Genomic DNA, 17,528 nt, shown 5'->3' on the forward strand with positions numbered 1-17,528 from the left:
CAACTGAAAAGGTTGAGTGGCAGTCAACGAATGAGAGGAGAGCCACGTGACTGGCGCTCCGCTGCGGCGAGACGCCGAAACACACTTCTCCCGAGCGAACGAGTGTTTTTCGGGTAATCTCCGCTGCAAAAGCTGTGCGCTGACGTCTAGGTTCCCCGAGAAATGGCTCTTTGATGCTCTGTGCTACCAGATCCTCACGCTCCAAATCTGAGACCGGCCACTCATGGCGCCGTCGTCGAACTGCCAGGCTTTGTGAGTATGGAGGAGGCTATGGCGTGAGAGAACCCGTGGCGAACACGTTTGTCGTACGAACCGATCCCGCAGATCGCGCGGTTGATGTGATTCCCGTCGGACATCGTGTGAACGATAACCGGCGGAAATCGGGGAGGGGGGAAATGGTTTGGACATTTTTATGTTACGGATATTCAACCCCAAAACCGAATATGTGATTATTCTCGGGGACGGGCGTTAAGTGGTTCGAAGGCACTAGAACGGGCAACGGAAAAAAGCACGAGACTTTCATTGTGTGTTCTTGTTCCTCTAAATACGGTATATTTCTAAACAAAAATATGATCATTTACTTTTCCTCGCGTTCGAAACGGTCGACTTGGAAAACCAACTGGCCCGGTGTTGTCACTCGTGCTGCTGGCGCTTGACGGCTGCTGACCAACACTGTCTATTTACCTGGTCCGGAATAAATGATGGTCATTCTCGTTAGATGAAAATAGGCTCTTAACGCCTGTTCTTATCAAGCCATAATCACCTGCTTTGACATTGACACGACCACATGAGTATAATAGCTTTAAAAAAATATTTTATGGCTAGTTTTGGCGCAACATTTGCGCTTGGCAACAGGATGGCGCAGCGAAATTGGATTGGCGCACAATGGCGCAATTGGTACAACGTTTCTACACCCTAAATTTCTGCTAAGTTGTGTTTCTGTCTGTAAAAAAAGTTGGTTGTGTGTATGTTTACACAGCCTAGAGCTTAGTCTGCCCCAACCGGCGACTTGTCTTCCAGCTGTAGGTGAGACATTTAGACAGTGCAGTACACCCATACAAAAATGGTCTATGGTCGTCTATGGAAAATTATATGGCGGGCTATCACACGTTATAGCCCTCTATGGTCGGCCATAGAAACCAATAAAGACAGCTACAGCCAGCTGTAGAAAAATCTATGGCCCTGTGTTTAAAGACTGGGACCCAATACATTTTTTTTCTACGCCTATAGAAAATGCTTTGGCCCCTTGTCTAAAGACCGCGAACCAATAAATGTTATTTTCCCGCCTATAGAACACACTTTCGGCCCAAGTTTAAAGACTGGAAACAAATAAATTGTCTTCACCCATCTATAGAAAAATTTATGGCACCGAGTCTAAAGACTAAGAACCAATAAATTTTTTTTCCACGCCTACAGAAAATCACTACCAGCGCTTACTTTTTTTTTAGTAAAAACAATCCACGGTAGAGAATTAAATCAATACTAAATTTCTGTCAGACCGCTGACAAACCATGACCCAAGATATGTTCTCTGCTGTCGCAACGAGTCGTGAAAACCAGTAATATTGTTTGTTTGAAAAATCCATTAAAATACTCGTGCAACAATTGAAATTAATTATTACCCCCCAAAAGTGAAAATAACTTACACTGGTGCCGAACACTGCAGCCAAGCACTAGATTGATTGCAATCTTCAGTACCAGTGTACTGCATGTCATCACTGCATTGTCAATGTGATTCATCAAACTCATTAAAAAGGTAATCAATAAATTTTAGTTAATTAGCCTAGTGATCGACATTTGCTTTTTTCAGGGTTTTGAATTAAGAGATGGGGGCTATTCCAAGAGACAAATCAAATAATGTATTAAGTATGAGTAATATTTGCTCCGCCTCTCCGTGTTTTTGCGACAAATGATGGGTTACCGGCAAAGTCGGATTCAAAAATTAGACTGCCATATAAACAGCTAGTGCGAACATAGCGTTTGTAGATCTGCGCTGTTGCTCCTGTGTGAGGAAGTGTTCTGCTTGTGTTTTGTGTGTTCAGAGATGTATGCATGCATTGATTTACAGATATATTCATACATAGATATATATACACCAAATAGCGTTCACAAGTCAGGGGAAATTGAAGTAATTCTTTTTTTTTTAAAGGCTTGCTGGCTAAAGAGTGCCACAGGGAAAGCCATAAAGAAGTTTTTAGCCAACCGTTAGAAAAGCTAAAGAGCGCTATGGCCGGACAGCGATAGGGCCATAGACAAAGCTAAAGAAGCCCATAAAGGCGACCATAAAAAAAATGCTAAAGACAGCCATAGGAAATTCTTTAGCTAATTGGGCCAAAAAGCTAAAGCCGACCATACGAAGAATTTTCTATAGCCGACCATAGGACGTTTTTGTATGGGCAATTGCTAACATGGAGTCTTTACGTGCACCACGCAGTAGTGATACACGACCGCACGCCGGTACGATGCTCATCCAGATCGAAACCGGCAGGGGAGTGGATCGAACCGAGGATCCTTGTGCTTTACAGTTTCAGCTTTCGCTCCACGTGTACCGAGCTGGTGTGCGCTAGCCCACTCGGCCACCGATCCCCCCCGTGGCTGAAAAGAAACACAGCCACTACAGTGTCTTCGTTTACTGCCACCGACGCATGTTCCGTCTTCGATGGAAAGAAAATATAAAAGCAGACTACGCAGCTCGAAGAAGACGCTACCCAGGCACGCGATGCACCGGAATGACCGCCGACAGCCGCTACGAAGGCAATAAATCACCTTTGTTTTTCTATATTGTGATTTCTTTCTCACGGCGCTGCCGTATCCCACAGGTGTGTACGGATTAGGCGGTGAATTCGCTTCGTTTCCCGCGTCCCCAACAAAGTCCTTCATCAATAAACCGGTCACGAACGTCGATCCGTTTACTATACCTTTGCGGCGTTCGCGGCGGAGTTGGCAACACACGCGGCCGCCAGGCGGAGGAAAGGGGATTCGAACCCCGCTTGGCCCGGTCCTTTCTTTTATTAATACTACAGCATTAACTGCCCTAGGAGCGAAGCCGACGTTGTCTGTTCAGAGAAAACGGCACTCAAATTCCCATTGGCTGCGACGCGTCAGATCAGATGCTGCGTCACGGAAGCCGGCGGGGCCACTGAAGGTCAGAGCGGACGCGGCTCAGAAATGAAACACAAAGAAAAGCACAGCAACGCGGATGCATCGTAGCGGAAGCCGTGGAGCCGGCGGGTGCGACGCGCCTGCGCAGTGGGGGAGCGTGCTGTCACCGCCGGAGCGCCGTGTGAAAAATGAAAACGTGGCGCGCTGCTTGTAGGAATGCGCTGCGTGTAGGAATGCTTTAGCATTCCTAGACGTAGACAGTCTCAAGTCTCTCTGCCGGTTTTCATTATGGGCTGCTCTGGATAGCTCTAGGTAATGCTCGGCTGTCAACGTGTGTTTCCGCCGCCAACGTAAGCTGCATGCCACCTTTATATTTATGTTAGTAGGGGCCAGTTCGCCTCATTGAATGTTGATTTTCGGTTGCACGTTCATCTCCTAATTTTATTCGTGGCTGTATCAAATCGTTGTTCACAAGTCATAATTGATGATGCCTGGCTATTGGAGTAATTTTCCAATAATATATCTGGGTGCGAAAAACTCGAATCCGCAGGGTCACCCCTGTTCAATGTATCTGAAACAAAAAAAAACACCACCAGAAATTACGAATCACACTTTCTATTCTAACAATCAGCGCAGCAATATCTTGACCAGTTTTGAAATCTTCCTAGTTCAATTTTATGTTTAGCTAGTAATTCAAGTTGGGGAGGAGAAACATAATACTTCACATCATGTATATTTGGCGTTTCCACAGGGTCATCCCAGGGCCAGTACTCCATCCACGGATTCCTGAAAGGTGAAGAAGTCCCTGTTAACTACTACTTCTGCGAATTGTTTTAGTTTGCTTAACGCATGCGGTAGTTAACTACCGGACATTGCAGTTTTCCTAATCATTTTTAGGTGTGGGTTGAACATTATACGACACATTAAGAGAGGGGGCATTTTCTGCTTTTAAAGGCACAATGCAAAAACAAATGGATTTCCACCGAAAATGTAGTGCAACATGCGCCTTCTACGCAACTGGTGGCTGCTGAAAAAAATCCGCCTGCTCCGTGATTCAGTTCCGAGACTCCTTTACGACTAGCGGAGCGCTCTACCGAATAAGCTAAGGACGATCCGGCAGTCAACAGCGCAAACGGATGTTAACCTTTTGCCACCAGTCTTGATCATAGCCACCACATGGGTGAGATAAGATGTTAGTGGTTACGTATATTGATTTGAAATAAGTTTCCAAGTACAAGTCCCGGGTTCGATACCCGGACCAGTCAACTAGAGGGCGCGGGCTACGCTCCATTTCAGGTGGAAGACAATTTACTTTCTCGTAAATCTTCCCCAGTTTTGGGACTTCTCCTAAATCATGATATATATTCATTAAACTTATCTCACCCTCGCGGTGGCTATTCTCAATACTGGTGGCAACTGTTAACATTCCTTTGCCCTACTGACGGCTAGCCCCTGGTAAGCTCAGTTGGTCAAGCGCTCCGCTAGTCTTGAAGAGACCCCGGTTTTGATATCCGGACCAGGCGGATTTTTGCAGCGGTCACCAGTCGACTGGAGGGCGCGAGTTACGCTAAATGTCAGGTGAACGATTCTTCCGCAAACATCCTCCACCTCGGGCACTTCCCCTAAACCATTATACGTAAAGGAACCATGATCCGATTCGCAGACATTGGCAAATCGCAGTCGGGCTTCGTGCACAACACAGGGCTTAAGCCCAGGCCCGCAAGCCGGAATTTTTTGAATCGCCGAAAGTAACTATGCATCGTTGACAGCTGGAATTCCGCCCACAGATAGACCGCTTCACTTAATTTCACATCGGGTCCGCCCGCAGCCACGCTACGATTTGATTGAGGAAACCAAGCCTCGGCAAAAGTGTAAGGTCACGGCACTAGTCGTCTTTGCCCGGTTACGACCCCCGGCTGAACCTTTCGCGCACTGGGAAGGCGGCGTTATCCTGGGTGCGCTAAACTCCCTGTTAGTGCCTGTTAACTACTTCTGCGCTTTTTTTTCTTTCTGTGCGCGATTCGGTTATACGGTGATAGTAAACACGCAAAGACAATGGGCGCCGTCACGGTTAACTTTTGCCGCAACTATATTGCCTTTGTCGAATCGCTGCCACGTCTGTGGTCGGACTTAATGAGAAACGGAGTAGAGTGGTTCCGATAAGATCAAGAACTTTGCAGAAATCGTTAGCTTACTCAATTTTTTTTTGTTCAATTTACGAGATTCATTTACATGACTTTTGAATCAGAAGACATTACGTTTTGAAAACTTAACATCTTATCCCCACAGCTATCGATGCGTTCAAGTGTTTTAGCAGTTTTTGACGATGCTTAGCTTAGTTTCTTTTAACGCAAAAATAATACCTTTTTTTTTTTGGGGGGGGGGGGGGGGGGTAATAACTAATTTTACACTGGGCCGGAAAAAAAAAGGTGGATCATCTTCAGTATGATTAAATTAGACTGAGCTACATAACTGAACTTTCAGATAGTAGCGAGTGTTCGCATGGGGCACCCAGAGACTCTTTGAGTACGGAAAAAAATAGCGTCGTCCCCATTTGCCAAAGAAAATCTCAGTTTGAACTCGGTGCACACTCTGTGGCGAAGGCGTTGATTCTTTGCGCACGGTAGCTTTCAGGGAGTTCTTTTTTCTTTTTTTTGTATTATTGCCATAATAAAAGTGAGATGTGCCCACGAGCGTAGGTGGTCAGGGTAGGTCATCATCGGATCCAGGATTTGCATCACACTAGACGACACACCTCAAGCAAATAATGGTTGCCGGTGCAAACCATTATTTGCTTCTTCTACTGTCCTCGCTAGGCACAAAGATAATACTGTTAGAGAGATCATGGAGGCTGACGCTATGAATAATTCCGGCACGTTTTATGTCAGTGTGGTGTGAATTGACTTGGCGGATAAGGAGTTAGCGTACTTGAGGTCCGTGGCGGGGCCACGGATTGGTTGAGATGTGGTGCGGTGACGCAGTGTGTTTCTACGCTGAGGCTCTTGAATTAAATCAGTTGAAAGTTAGCGCTCTGTGCTGTCGGTTCTTCCTATGCCCCTGTCTTCAAAGCGCAATAATATTTTCCTGTGGATCAGTTCACCACCATATTCCTTTTTAAACGTACTGAGGTTACAGTAACGTGAGCTTGTCCCGCAAAGCAAACTTTAGCGATATTTATTTTTCTGCCCGCCAGTAACACAGACTTTATAAACACCCCGTGAAAGCAAAGCTTTAGGGTAGCGCTATTTCTAAAAATCTTTCTTGAGTCCCAAATGGTGTGCAGTCAGAAATTTCTATTATTTCTGTCTTTTCAGATATGAATGCTCCGTTTTCGCTCTTCCCTAACATCGTAACTTATGTATACAGGAGATGGAACGCAAAAAAGCCATTCTGGAACTATGGATATAAAGTATATTCACCAAACCCGTCCTGGATATTAAGGGTTCCGACGTTTAGAAACTGATTCGATTTCTTCTTCAAGGGTTGACTATTTACAAATGGTCAGCAGCAACTTCGTTTTCTTTTACGGTGGTTGCTTTTTCACTTTGTCAGATGCCCAGTCCGCCTACGACTGCAGAAGGTGAAGTTCCGGTGGATTAATTCATGTTTCTTGGTGTTGTCTGATGTATCACGATTTGTGTGATAACTTTAGCAGAACTTTGTCTCTACAATAATGATACTCGTGTTCTCGAAGTCGATACGGTAGTCATTCTCTTCGGTGTTCCACAACAGCGCTGCGTTAGCGTTCAAATTTGCGCACCTTCGCGATAGATTGAGATACGAACAACGGACCGGCGTGGCAATTCCTGCACTACATGCTGCTCAGCCCGTTGACGGACTAGGGAAGGTTGCTCATGCGCATTAAGGCGAAAAACACGTGGATTCGCGTCTCACTATGATATGCTTTTAACGTGAGGTTGGACCATCGTTCGGTGTGTGATCGCTTGACTGGGCGCGCCGTTGCTCTAGGGGCCCGTTCGTGCAGTCGTTATCTCAGCTCGAGGCTGCGTGGCCCGTATGCGAAAGGAGCTTGTTCTCTGCGGCAACTTTGAGGAGGCGCTTTGTCCCGGAGACGCGGCGCGCCGTGACAAAGCGATTACTCGCCGAGCCAAAGAGCTTGCGCACCGAGCGATGGTCAAGGCATATCCTGGCCTAACTGTGCATGCGCAACAGTCCTTAGCCCACCGTAATGCCTCGTTCACACTTGTGAACCGGCGGCCGGATCCGCGGGAATTCTGACGCCCGGCGACGAAAAGCAGGCAGAATTTCCGGCGGAGAGCAAGACCACTCTGGAACCAATTTTAAACGCCGGAAAACAAGTTTTTTCTCGCCGCAAGCCAATCAGCACGCACGGGGGAAGTGGAGCTTGCTGACATCAGATCCCCGCTGACGAGCTGGCGACGATGGCGACGAAACGCGCGCGGGCAAAGAAGAAATTTGGGAGCTCTCGTCAGCTCTCGTCCGTTCGGGAAACTGCGAGACGCTCGCGCCGCGCACTGCGTAAGCAGCAACAAACGTGACCGGCCCGATATTTTTTTCGGCGAGCAAATCCAGTCGGCGGCGAGTGCGTATTTTACAAGTGTGAACGAGCCGTAAGGCTGCGCACCATGTACAGAAAGCCACGCGCGCCGTGGTTCGTATTTCAATGCATCGCAATTTCACATTGTTGCTTCTATTAGAAAATCGTTTTTTCGTGCATTATCTTTTGCCAATATATGCCCGCACATTGATCGGTGAAACGAAGATTTACGTATGTGGTGACGCTCATGTGTTGGAGAATAATATGGGTGGCCACATACATAATTATTTCTTTCGCCGATGTATGGGGCACATGCCTTAGCAAAAGGAAGACCATGTATAAAAATATTATCCAACACACAATGTACGCCAATTTGACCGCGAGCGGAGCTCTCTTGCGGAACACTGCTAAGACAATGACCACCGCAATGACTTTGAGAACACCAGTATGATGAGTACGAGACAAATCCCCGTCAAAGGCTTTATATAGAATCGTGGTACGTTCAGACAACACAAGAAAACTTCAATCGATCAATCGGAACTTTACCTTAGTATACATCAGCGGACTAGGTCACATAAAGATGGTAAAAAGACACCACCCTAGAAGGAAACGAAGCTACTGCTTCTCATTGGGAAATCGTCAACCCCTGAACAAGAAACCGAATCGGTTTCGAAATGTTGGGACCCTGAACCTTTTGGGCGTAGTTGGTGATTATACTTTCTCTTCATAGCTTCAACCCAGCCAGACGGGCTCCCGAAAAATATATTTACGTTCACGCACTGGAACCGGTAAGCAAATATTGAAGAGGCAAATCAAGATGAAAAAAAAAAAAGAAACGTTTTGGTTGAAGCGAGCACACCTTCCAGTTTAGTGCCGAGGACAAAACTATTTTTCCGGTTATCGGAAGCTCCAACATTCAATATGGCGACCCTGTACAAGGAGTCTATAACGTACTGATGTTACAAACTGTCTGATGCAAATGATGGCTCGTCAATCTGATGACACAACCATTTGACGCTCCATTATTCAAATTTTTTCCACAGACCCCTCTACACTCAAGGATGTGCAACCAGAAGGTGGGTCTGTCTTTAAAGCTTTAAGTAGTGCTTACATTTATTTACTTTAGCTTAAATACAAAACCGACGTTTAAACCTGCCACGAATAAATATCCGCACAACTCTTTGTACCTGCTTTGTTTTTTTCTAGATCGTTAAATTTTCATCTTCAACAATGACTCGATGTTACATTTCCATGTCATAGACTCCTAATGAGGTTTTTAAAGACTGTTATTCTAAAAAATACCTATCGTTGTATTTTTAAAAATCAAGAATTATGCGTTTATAGGTTTAGACGAATATATTTTATTATATTTTGTGTCAGATGTCAAGACGACAAACTGTTCTTAAACTTGGCGACAACTTAACTTTGACAGTGAAGTTAGAGCTACGGGGCTTTGTGTACTCGCCCAATGACACCTAAAAAACAAGGCCTGCGCGAGACGTCATCGTGAGTGGAACTCCGATCCGCCCGAAGTCGAAAACATGCTGAAGCTTGACACGTGCCGGCGGCGATGGTTACGCCAGTCAGTCTGTGCTGCCTCGAACCACCAATGATGACGCTTGGGAGGGGGGGGGGGGGGGGGGGGGTTGCGCGAATCTTGCCTTCCAGGAAGTATTGGCTCGCGCACCTTAAGCGTTGATCAAAGATCGGCAAGCGCGCTCGTCTCTTCTGCAATGCCACATAAATTTGTCCCCGAGAATAGTCGTCCCGTTGTTCTACGTACCAAAGCAGGGGTAGGCAGTCACTCAATAGACCCAACCAAAGGCAAAACAAAAAAATTCTCCCAAAGCGCTGAAATATAAACTATTCTTACATATTAAGTCGAACTTCTTCTACCCCAATGAAAAGGATGTCAGACCAAAACACTGGAGACATGAAAAAAGGGGAGGAAAGGTAAAAGACAAGGCAAAGGAGAAAAGACTAGGAAAATGCTAATTAAAGACAAGGAATAGGAAAATAAAGGAGAGTAATAATAACGCCCCAGAATCCAAGAGTAACTAAAAGCGCGAAGTAATAATTACAAATATTAATAACAAAAATATTTAAAAAAAAAAACGGGATATACTGGTCTACGGTCGGATGCATTCTTAGTCAGAATAAGTCAAAGAGTTACAAAAAAAACCTACGAAAGGCATAATGAGGCATAATCTCATTATGTCCAGTGCTCACTCAGCGGGCATAGCGAGGTTATGCCTTAAGAACTCTATTACCAAGTTATGCCTACATTCAATGCAGACGGGCTTTGACACGCAAGCATCCAGGTTGAAGTCCGTTGGATATCCTCTTCCCTAATTGGCGTCGGTAACAGGGTTTCCTCTCAGCGAAATCAAGCTAGGTAGCAGCGCAAAAAAATCTCAGAGACCGGACAACTAGACCGGTAGTCGCGGGCATATATGCACAATCGAACTCGCGGTCTAAACACGATAGCAAAGAGAGAAAATGTAAATGTAGTTTTATCAGCAGCAAAAAAAAACACACACAAACGAACGCAATGCAGCCTCTGCAAAAAAGAAAACACCTCTTCAATCACCACAGTCAGCTGCGCAAAGGAACACAAATCCAACATTGTTACTTGTGTTAAAAGGGGTTTATTCCTTTCCCCTTTTTGTGGAAACGAGTACATTGGACAGACTGGACGGTATATAAATGACAGCATGCGGGAGCACAGTATTGTCACTGCGAAGTCTCCTCCCTTAGGCGAAGGGTTGCGGCTGCTTTGCGTGTTTGGACAACTCTGCTGTGTTAGGCAAGAGTCAGAACCAGCTAACCCGAGAAATTATAGCAGAGAATATTGTACGACGGGATGCTCGTTCCATTAGCACTCTGTCCTTAACCTTATCCAAAAAAGAACTTGATTATTTAGACAAAGGGTGTATTCGGCAGTAGGCCAGTATACCCCCTGGTTTCTTTTTGTACAGCGTGGGCGCAATTGTTTCAGCGCACTTTAAAATGACAGCATAAATCGGTTTATTAACTTATTGCGCTGGCATTTACTACAGAAGTGCCTGAAGGGGAGAAGCGTTCGTAGCCTAACGGTTATCGCGCTTGCCTCCCACGCGAAGGGCCAGGGTTCGATTCCTGGCTGCGGCTACGCATTTTGTTGACACTGAAATTTGATGTTCTGGTGAATTCGAGAACCGTCTAGCTGATTCGAGTTTAGAACGTTCTACGCGTCGAACCTTCTACGTCGAATGCTCCAGAAGCCAACGCGTGTACAAAAGCGGCTACGCGTGGCAAGCCGGAGTCAGACTCGCCCCAGCGTTCGACTCTGCTGCCACGCCGACTTCGACGCCCGCGACGCTCTATTATTATCTTTTGTACCCTTCTATTTTTGGCACAAGTTCGCCACATTAAACGTTCATTTCTTCCTGTTTATTTGTTATTTTTGGTCACCACCTGTGACATTTTGGTGGAGGTGCGGGGTAACGCATGTCCCTACAGCGTACCCCTCCCAGGGCCCGCAGTGCAAGTCCGAGAGCAAGCCCCCGAAGACCCGACGAAGACACCACCAAGACTCGATTAAGTCGCCGCATTCAAGGCCTACACCCGGAATTTGGACCTTTGCCACCCAGGACCGTGCAGTCAAACAGGACGACGATGAACAACCAGTCGCCGCAGACCTCGACCGCTCCATCCGTCGTCTTCATGCCCGTCGCACCACGCAACCCGACGCCGTTCCATGGTGAGGCCCATGAGGATGTGGAGGATTGGCTACAGCATTACGAACGAGTGGCCCGCCATAACCAGTGGACACCAGAGCAGTGCCTTCAGAACGTCTACTTCGCTCTGGAAGGCACGGCGCGCACCTGGTTCGAGAACCACGAAGCGTCGATTTCGACGTGGGAAGAGTTCCAGGCCGAGCTGCGGCGCACCTTTGCCAACCAGCAGCGACGACAGCGTGCCGAAGAACTCCTCCAAGCAAGACACCAAGGGCCAAACGAGAGCGTCACAAGCTTCGTCGAAGACGTTCTCCGCCTCATGAACCGCGCCGACCCAAACGCTCCCGAAGAGAAAACGTTGCGGGTCCTAATGCGCGGCGTCAAAGAAAACATCTTTGGGGGCCTCGTGCGGAGCCCGCCTACGACTGTCCAGGGTTTCATTACTGAGGCCACCAACATCGAACGTGCCCTTCACGCACGGGCCTCACACTACCAGAGACTTCCCGGCTTCGCTGCCCTCTCGCCGTCCAGCTGCAGCATCCCGGACATCCGCGACATCATCCGGGACGTCGTCCGGGAAGAACTCAGGAAGCTGCTGCCTGCTGCCAACCAGCCGGCTTCGCTGTCGATAGCCGAAGTGGTGCGCGAAGAAGTTCAGCGCGCAATTCAACCGGAGACTCCTGCCAGCGTGGCCGCAGCCGATGGGCCGACGCTGACCTACGCCGCAGTGGCCCGAGGACCGTCGCCAACTGCTCAACACTACCCGGTGGCGCCACGACGAGACCCATCAACGCAGGCGTACCCCCGACGCAACGACGAAGTACGTCAGTACAACCGCCGAGAACAACAGGCGCCAAGGAAAACCGACGTCTGGAGGACAGCGGATCGACGACCCATCTGCTACCACTGCGAGAGGCCGACCATATCTACCGTCGTTGTCCCTACCGGCAAATGGGCCTGCGTGGGTTCCACCCGAACGACCCACGCCCGAGGTACGGGGAACGCCCTCGCGACATCGAGGAGTACCTCCGACGATCGCCCTCCCCAGTGTCGTCTCTCCGCCGTGAAGCCCGCTCCCCATCGCCAGGACGTTCAGCCTCCCCAGCGCCACGATCCCGCCGAGAGAGCCTGTCTCCCCTGCGTCGTCGGGAAAACTGAGTGCGGCAACGCCTGGAGGTGACGTTGCCGAAAACGACGGAAACAAACAGCCTCCAGGAACGCCGGAGCGCTCCCACCCTCACGACGCCCCGCATTGCACCGACGCGCCTGCAACGGTGTCCAACAACCTAAACGTTGTTATCGATGGCCAAAACGCATCGGCACTCGTTGACACCGGGGCAGACTACTAAGTATTGAGTGTAAGGCTCTCTCGCCACCTTCGAAAAGTCACGACGCCGTGGAATGGACCGCAGATACGAACCGCCGGAGGACACCTCATCACGCCTGTCGGAAGGTGCACCGCTCGCGTCGAAATTCACGGCGAGACGTGTCCTGTGAAATTCGTCATTCTACAAGACTGTTCCAGAGACGTCATTTTCGGCATGGACTTTTTGTGTGAATACGGCGCCGTCATCGACCTGGGAGAAAACAGATTGACGCTGCGGACACCTGTTCCGCCCTCAGAGAAACTCCAAACTGCGTCAGCCGCCGTCCGAGTCGCTGCCGACCACGTGAATCTGCCGCCGCAATCAAGTGTTGTCGTACCCGTCGTGACCGATGCAGCTACCCGTGGCGAAGTTCTTCTGGAAGGTAACCTCCAGTTGCTCCTGGGAAGAGGAATAGGCGTCGCACGAGGAGTAGCTGAACTTCAGGATGGCCGCACTGTGGTCCTCGTGACAAACTTCCGGAATGAAACGCAACACCTCACAAAAAGGTGCAGCCGTTGGCCACGTCGAGGATCTCCGAAACTCCGCCGAAATCGCCGCCATTACTGATGAATCTTCGCCACCTCAGCAAGACGGTACGTCGCCGGCGCAAATCGACATCGACCCTAAGCTTCCGGACCCGAAACGACGGCAGCTGATTAACCTCCTCGCCGAATACCGTGACTGCTTTGCGACGTCGTCGAAGGTACGCCAAACAGCCGTCGCGAAGCACCGCATCATTACCGAGGACGACGCGCGCCCTGTGCATCGATCACCGTACAGAGTCTCCGTTAAAGAAAGGGAGGTGATCCAGGAGCAAGTTCAAGAGATGCTGAACGACGACATAATCCAGCCATCAAGCAGTCCGTGGGCCTCTCCAGTCGTACTGGTTAAGAAGAAGGACGGAACGCTTCGGTTCTGCGTGGACTACCGGCAGCTGAACGCGGTGACGAAGAAAGACGTCTACCCACTCCCCCGAATCGACGACACGTTAGACCGGCTGCGCCACTCTCGCTACTTCTCATCGATGGACGTGAAGAGCGGCTACTGGCAGATCGAAGTCGACGAACGGGACCGAGAGAAGACAGCTTTCGTCACGCCGGATGGGCTCTACGAGTTCAAGGTAATGCCCTTCGGACTATGTACGGCGCCAGCAACGTTCCAGCGTGTTATGGACACCGTACTGGCAGGACTGAAGTGGCAGAGCTGTCTGGTCTACCTCGATGACGTCGTGGTGTTTTCCAGCGACTTCGACGAGCACTTGCGACGACTCCGAGCTGTTCTTCAAGCCATATGGACCGCTGGACTCACCCTCAAGCCGTCAAAGTGTCGGTTCGCCTATGACGAACTGAAGTTTCTAGGTCACGTGGTTAGCAACGAAGGCGAGCGCCCAGACCCTGAGAAGACTCGCGCCGTCGCGTCATTTCCAGCGCCGACAGACAAAAAGGCCGTGCGAAGATTCCTTGGACTTTGCGCCTACTATCGTCGCTTCGTTCGGGATTTCGCACGGATTTCCGCACCGCTCACAAACCTCACGAACGACGCCGAGAGGTTCGAATGGGCCGAGGAACAGCAGCAGGCATTCGACGAGCTGAAGCGACGACTCCAGACGCCTCCGGTTCTCGGACATTTCGATCAGGATGCGGACACCGAGATTCACACTGACGCAAGTAACGCAGGACTTGGCGCGGTACTAGTTCAAGTACAAGAAGGCACCGAACGAGTCATCGCCTACGCAAGTCGGACACTGTCCAAGGCAGAGAGAAATTACTCCACGACTGAGAAAGAATGCCTTGCCGTCGTCTGGGCAATCACGAAGTTTCGTCCGTACTTGTACGGAAGCCCGTTCCGCGTAGTCACCGACCACCACTCGCTCTGCTGGCTTGCGAACCTCAAGGACCCGTCAGGACGCCTCGCTCGATGGAGCCTCCGGCTACAAGAGTTCAACATGACTGTGGTTTACAAGTCAGGACGCAAGCACAGCGACGCTGACTGCCTGTCCAGGGCCCCTGTCGAAACACCTTCCGGCAGCAGCGACGACGATGATGACGAGTGCTTTCTAGGGGAAGCTAACACTGATGACATGGCACGACGTCAACAAGACGATCCGGAGCTGCGAGCATTAATCGAGCACCTGGAAGGGCGCGGCGGTACCGTACCCCGTGTTTTCTCACGAGCCGTGCCGACCTTCGCCATTCGACAAGGTGTACTCTACAAAGAGAACTTCGGGGACAACAACTCGCCGTGGCAGCTGGTAATCCCGACCGTCCTTCGAGGGGAGATCTTTCAAGCATTTCACGACGACCCGACGTCCGGACACCTTGGATACAGCCGGACACTGGCCCGTATTCGTGAAAAGTATTACTGGCCCTAGCTCCCCAAGACTGTCCACCTGTACACACGATCATGCCACGAGTGCCAATGACGCAAGAAACCTCCGACGAGGCCGGCCGGACTCCTGCAGCCTATTTCTCCTCCAACTGCACCCTTCCAGCAGATCGGAATGGATCTACTTGGTCCTTTTTCCGCCTTCGGCGTCGGGGAACCGCTGGATCATCGTCGCCACAGATTATCTCACGCGGTACGCCGAAACGCAAGCTCTTCCTTCGGGAACTGCTGCGGAAGTTGCCCAGTTTTTCATTGAGTCAATCGTCCTCCGGCACGGCGCTCCAGAAGTTCTGATTACAGATCGCGGATCATCGTTCATGGCACAACTGACCCAAGAAATCCTCCGACTCAGTCACACCAGCCATCGTCGTACAACTGCGTACCACCCGCAGACCAACGGGCTGACGGAGCGACTCAACAAGACAGTCGCCAATATGATCTCTATGTACGTCGACGTAGAGCACAAGACGTGGGACGAGGTGCTGCCCTACCTCACGTTCGCCTACAATACGGCGGTTCAAGAGACCACTGGATTCACCCCTTTCCAGCTGGTACATGGTCGGAAGGTAACGACCATGCTGGACGCTATGCTGCCCCATGAGCCATCTGACAACGAGAGCGACGACGCCCAGGCGGTTGCTCAACGCGCCGAAGTCCGCCAGCTCGCCCGACTCATGATTCAAGACCAGCAACGCGTCGACGCGGGCCGCTACAACCTTCGTCGCAGGGACGTTCACTTCCAGCCCGGAGACAGGGTGTGGGTGTGGACGCCCATCCGTCGCCGCGGCCTCAGTGAGAAACTCCTGAAACGGTACTTTGGACCATACAAGGTACTTCGTCGCCTCGGCGAGCTGAACTACCAGGTGATGCCCGACGGAACAAGAACATCATCACGCCGCCCACCACGACCTGAAGTCGTCCACGTCGTGCGCTTGAAGCCGTACTACCCTCGATAGGACTGTGGATTTTATGTGTTTCAAATAACTCTTTAGTTTACCGTTCTTTTTATGTGCTTTGTTTTGTTTTGTGTTGCATCGGCGCGATGCACTTTTTAAGGCATCGCGCCGATGCATGCAGTGATGCCGCGCGCCAAGTAGGCAGCGCGGCCGTAGCCTAACGGTTATCGCGCTTGCCTCCCACGCGAAGGGCCAGGGTTCGATTCCTGGCCGCGGCTACGCATTTTGTTGACACTGTAATTTGATGTTCTGGTGAGTTCGAGAACCGACTAGCTGATTCGAGTTTAGAACGTTCTACGCGTCGAACCTTCTACGTCGAATGCTCCAGAAGCCAACGCGTGTACAAAAGCGGCTCCGCGTGGCAAGCCGGAGTCAGACTCGCCCCAGCGTTCCATTCTGCTGCCACGCCGACTTCGACGCCCGCGACGCTCTATTATTATCTTTTGTACTCTTTTATTTTTGGCACAAGTTCGTCACATTAAACGTTCATTTCTTCCTGTTTATTTGTTATTTTTGGTCACCACCCGTGACAATACTTATAAAATGCGTTTTAAATTTAGATCAAGCCCTGTGGCATTTGTCTATAACAATGGCCATTTCCCCTGTTTGAAGGTCTGGCGTTCGATTTAGAACGCCGGACCCTGCGCGAGGCGCAGACTTTCTGTGATTATATGGAGACAATCGGTAGAGACCATATTCCTAATGTTGTACAGCGAACAGCGGGACTCGTACTCATATATACAGATCGGAACACGGCGCTCTAACGTCCCCCCGCGTCCTCATCTCTTCCTCTCGATCCTCTTTGTAGACATCAGCACAACTCCCGCGGCGCGGTAGAACACACCAAGAATAAAAGAGGAACAAATGTCGAAGGAGTGATGAAACTTGCTATGGCCTTTCTTCTCGCTGACTCTTCAGAATACTTGCCGTAAGCTCAGAAATGCTCACGGCTTGTAATAAAAAATATATCAAGCACTAAATAATGTGACTAGCTTCCAGCAAAAATATGACCATTTTACTATATCCCTGATGTTCAGGACCTACGTAGTATAATTATGTTTGGCAGACAGAAATTCAAAATATACATACGCATCCCGAATTATTTAATTAAAGGATAGACAAAACAAAATCATCTATAACCCGTAGAATATATTGCTCATAAAGAATATTATGAGAGAGTTGAATCAATTATACTGAATAGATTAGAAAACAAAAACAATTTTTCAATTTACCAACAGGTCGCGGGTACCTCCGTCGCTTGGAATCTATCAAAGGTACGAGATATACAATAAATTACAAATATCCCCCTAAAATATAATTCCAATGAACATAACGACCATACCAAATCAGTTAGAAATTAAAATGAATGCTTAAATGCATCAGCAAACTACCACGACTACGTTTATATTGCTTAATGATTAAACTTTCCCAGATGCGTGACATTAAAATCATCATATTCAAGATTGAAAAAAAGCAGCTCT

At 49.2% G+C, this 17,528-nt stretch overlaps 1 pseudogene; it reads left to right on the top strand.

The window, feature by feature from the left end:
- Positions 1–17,528, top strand: part of LOC115313763 — a 103,964-nt pseudogene that overhangs the window by 75,568 nt on the left and 10,868 nt on the right.

The sequence above is a fragment of the Ixodes scapularis genome, unplaced genomic scaffold (assembly GCF_016920785.2).
Source record: "Ixodes scapularis isolate PalLabHiFi unplaced genomic scaffold, ASM1692078v2 PGA_scaffold4__175_contigs__length_147842914, whole genome shotgun sequence".
NCBI lineage: Eukaryota > Metazoa > Arthropoda > Arachnida > Ixodida > Ixodidae > Ixodes > Ixodes scapularis.